This window comes from Penaeus vannamei, chromosome 29 (genome assembly GCF_042767895.1).
Source record: "Penaeus vannamei isolate JL-2024 chromosome 29, ASM4276789v1, whole genome shotgun sequence".
NCBI lineage: Eukaryota > Metazoa > Arthropoda > Malacostraca > Decapoda > Penaeidae > Penaeus > Penaeus vannamei.
In genome coordinates this window covers 9,006,435-9,011,434 of record NC_091577.1, presented here as the reverse complement: position 1 = coordinate 9,011,434, position 5,000 = coordinate 9,006,435, and the positions used below count along the sequence as shown (strand labels likewise).

Sequence of the window (5,000 nt, the reverse complement as noted above, 5' to 3'; positions counted from 1 at the left end):
CCGTTCCGCAGAAGCCGAGAGCGCAAAGCCTCAGGCCAAACACAGGTCGCTGCAGAAAGACTCGTTAGCCGAGGGAAGCGAGGCCTCGAGACGCGGAAGCTCTCTTTGAGTACGAGTGCGGTTCGGGCCAGAGAGTAACGCTGGGAAATGTGACCGGCAGAAAGTAAATGATGACGATGATGATTGTGATGATGGTGGTGATGATGAGGATGAGGATGAGGATTAGGATGATAATAGTAATAATAACAATAACAATGGTAATGATAATGATTATAATAATAATAATAATAATAATAATAATAACAAGAACAAGAATAATGATAATAGCAATGATGATGATGACGACGAAAATGATGATGATAATAGAATCAATAATGATAGAGACTAGAAGCACTCAGAGAGCGCATACCTCCGCCAAGGCAAAAGGGTCACTGATCCAACAAAAATATTCACGCTTGAAGAATTACATTAAAATCACCTTTTCCTCAAGTACACTGGTGGTGTCCGTGCTTCCCTATTTCGTAAAGCTAATGAATCCTCTTTAAAAATCCTGGATCCGGATCATGAATCTGACCATCACCAATATTTAATGGCTTCTAAGTTTTATAAGACACACCTTATAAAAAAAAAAAAAAAAAAAATCTGTTCATAACCTGTTGAGTTATCCTGCTAACCAACCAGACAACAAACTAACCAACACTATCAAAAACATAATCTCTTTGACGGAGGTAATGATAATAGTAATAATGATAAGGATAACAAAAGTAATAATGGTGATAATCATGGTAACAATAACAGAACAATAATGATAATGATAATAACAATAATAATGATAATAGTATTAACAATAATGATAATGATAATAATAATAATAATAGTAGTAGTAATGATAATGATAATAAGAATGATAACTGTAGTAATGATAATAATTATCATCATAAAACAATAACGATAATAATAAGTATAATAATGATAACAAAAATTGTAATAACGGTAATGAAGATAATGTTTATAAAGATAACAATAATAATGATGAAAATAAAAATAATATTAATCATAATAAAAATGATGATGATAGTGATAATAATGATAACTGGTAATAAAAATGATAACAATAATGATAATCGTAATGATAATAATGACAATAATAATAATGATAGTAACAATACTAATTAACATAATAATATGGATGGTGATTTGATGATTATGGGGAGATGATAAAAATAATGATGCCTTGTTCGCAGTTTTTCCCAGTTTGTGAAATATATTGTATTTCTTTGGAGCCATGAAATGACAATTATGCGTTTTACCTCATTTGACTATTCTTAGGTACTTACTGTATCTTTAGAACATTTAATTGATCTTTAAGGATTTTGTTGTGTTGTGGTGTTCCCTCTGTATTAAGGTTAGTGACGTGATCATCTGATATTGCTCATGGAAACATTTTTAAATGAGTAAATTTATTTCCTTTGTCATTTGCTAAGCATGCGCCTTTCTTTCCTTTTATTTTTTACTAAAAATGTATTTTTACGTTGAACTTTATCAACAATAAATGTTTTACAACAGTTGTATCTTATTACTGGTGATCCAGTGAACATCATCATCATCATAGGGATATTAGTAATAGTAGCAATCATAATCCTTATCGTCATCATAGTAATGAAAAATATTAATCATAACATGGTTAATAAATGAAAATAATAATAATAATGAAACAAAACTATGAACGCGGCCAAAGCCATTACCCAATTGCAATGCCATTTCGCATTCGGTGTGTTTCAACAACAGAGTTCTCCCCGCCTCATTTACATGTACAGAAACCAAGAATCCGGGAACCGAAGAGCGCTGGTACTTCCGCCACAGCCTAACCCACCCCCTCCTTCCTCTGCGGTCGCCATGGGGAGCCTGAGTTAGAGGAATGCCGATCCTGAGACAGTGATTTATAAGGGTCTCGAGCTCGACGCAGAAAATCTCACTCCTGCACACACTCTCTGATGTGTTGGCCGAAAGAATGAGAATACAAAGAGGGGGAGATATTTCTTTAAAGTGTTCTTAAAAGTGAGCCCTTATTTCATAAGTTCTTGTGAGGTTTTACAACTTACATATCTGTCTCATATCTACGCCTAGTGGATATCATATGATAATTGGTATTTGTGTTGAACTATAAAATCTCTTTATTCTTCTATATACAATAGGTAGTTAGTACCTAATGTGTTTGAGTTTCCCTCGGCCAATACAAGTCGATCAGCGTTATACTAATTGCTGTGTTCTAATCTTACCGTCAATATAACTGTCACAATGCCTGTCAAATACATTCTTGGCCGGATTGTGCTCAGCTTGGCTCTAGTCTGAATCTCTCTACTCTGTGTGCGTCTGGTCTGGAGGGTAATAGAAAGGAGAGGGAGAGGGAAAACAGACAGAGAGATGGGGGACTGAGAGACTGGGACACATACGTACATACATACAGACAGAAAGGCAGGTAGACAGAGTGAGAGAGAGAGAAAAAAAGAGTTAGAATAATTGAAAGAGAGAGAGAGAATCAGAGAGGCAGACAGCTTAACAAAGAGAAAGAGAGAGAGTCAGAATAACAGAGGGAGGGAGAGAGAGAACCAGACAGGCGGACAGCTTAACAAAGAGAGAGAGAGAGGACGCGAGAAGGAGATAAAAAGAGTGAGAGAGAGGGAGAACACGACAACACGACGTCGCAGATGTTGCATAGGTCAAGGTCAAATGCTTGTTTTCCTTCACTGACAAGGGAAAATAAACTGAAGACCTGGTAACCTAATGGTGGCCAGATTCTAGAAAGAATGTAATACAAGAATTCTTAACTTCAGAGGATTTTTTTCTAGTGTTTTCTAGTGCGGGAGAATGTACACTCTCCTTCACGTCTGTGTATTATGAACGACTTGAGAAGGGGGGGGGGAGGTATCAAAAGTAATTGACGAATAAATAGAAATCTTAAATGATTCGATTCCAATAGCAACAATTGACTCTGTTATGCATAAAACTGATTGAATTCGCTCTTTATGCAGACGAAATGGTTTATTTTTTGACTGACTGAGTCATATGCAGCTCAAGTGACGGCGGGAAGAGGAAGCTTAACTTTCAAATCCTTGGATTTTTAATTAAGGAATTTTAAATCTTCATTAATATTTGACAGCCATCCGTCAGCTAGATGTGTGTGTGTGTGTGTGTGTGTGTGTGTGTGTGTGTGTGTGTGTGTGTGTGTGTGTGTGTGTGTGTGTGTGTGTGTGTGTGTGTGTGTGTGTGTGTGTGTGTGCATGTGTGTGTGTATGTATGTGTGTGCTTACCTCTGTGTGTGTGTCTGAGTCTGCCTCTATGTGCTTGTGTGTCTGCGTGTTGGTCTAACTTTCTTTAATTTCCCGACCACAATGCAGTCACGAGAATCTGACGGTAAACAAGACAGCTTCGAAGAAATTTTCAGATTTTCATTCCGGAACTCTGATTAGAAAACAGCATTTATGTTAATATTTATCTCACCAGATGAAAATAATACTAGAAAGATATCAAAAGTACTGCCATCATGTCTTAAACATGATTCACTCCCTCTTGTGATTCCTAATATCGAAAGATTGCCAACATAAAGGACACGACAGACCGTTTATCCATTAAACTAGAATCAACAGCACTCACACTCATAAACGAAATAAGTTAATAGTAGAAAAAATCAATAAGGATTCGTGGGCGGTACCAATCCCTTTGTCCACCGTGAATCTTCGAGTGAAAGAGGATCAGATACCTTATGAGACCGTTTCAGAATCCTTTATCTCAGCTGGAACAGAATCTGCCAATATTTATCTTTTTCCTCCCCTTCTTCACAGGAGAGAACTAAACACGAGATATATCTAATCATGGTTAAGAATTATGTAATGATAACAGTAAGGATAATAATAACAATCATAATAATAACAATAATTATCATAATAATAACAATAATTATCATGATAATAATAACAATAATTATCAGGATAATAATAACAATAATTATCATGATAATAATAACAATAATGATAATAATAATAATGATGATGATAATAATAATAATGATAATGCTGATATAATAATAACAATAATAATAATAATAATAATGATAATAATAATAATCATAATAATAATAATAATGATAATAATATCAATGATAATAATAATAATCATAATAATAATAATAATAAATAGTAATAATAACATATCATTTAATGATAATAATAGTATAACAATTGTAATAATAATAATAATAATAATAATAATAATAATAATAATAATGATAATAATAAGGATAATTACAATTATGATATCAATAATTATAATGAACAAAATAATCATAATGATATGATAATACTACTAATAATAATAATTACAAAGATAACAATAATAACAATAATAATTATGATGATTATGTAAATAATGATGCTAATAATAACAATGATGATAATATTGATAATAGTCATTATCATAATAATGATAATAATGATGAGGATGATAACAGCAATAATAGTAATATTGATAATGATGATGATAATGCTAATGATAAGAATAGTAATGATAATGATAATAACAATAACAATAATGATAACAAAAACAATAGTGATGAGGTAATGATCATAATGATAATAATAATAATAATAACAATGCTAATAATGATGATAATAATGATGATAATAATAACAGTCACAACAATAACAATAACAATTATAAAGATAATAATGATAATAATAAAAGTTATAAAGATAATAATGATAATAACAATAATAATAGCAATAATTGTAATAACAATTATAATAACAATAATTGTAATAACAATAATAATAATCATAATATTAACAATAATAATAACAATAATAGTAATAATAATAATAATAATAATAATAATAATAATAATAATAATGATAATAATAATAGTAAATATAATAATAATAATAATAACAGTAAATATAATAATAATAATAATAATAATAATAATAAAAATAATAATAATAATA

At 31.2% G+C, this 5,000-nt stretch overlaps 1 protein-coding gene across 4 annotated transcripts in view; it reads right to left on the bottom strand.

Annotated features, from left to right (window-relative positions):
- Positions 1-5,000, bottom strand: part of GABA-B-R2 (gamma-aminobutyric acid type B receptor subunit 2) — a 126,531-nt gene that overhangs the window by 83,161 nt on the left and 38,370 nt on the right. The window lies entirely within an intron of this gene.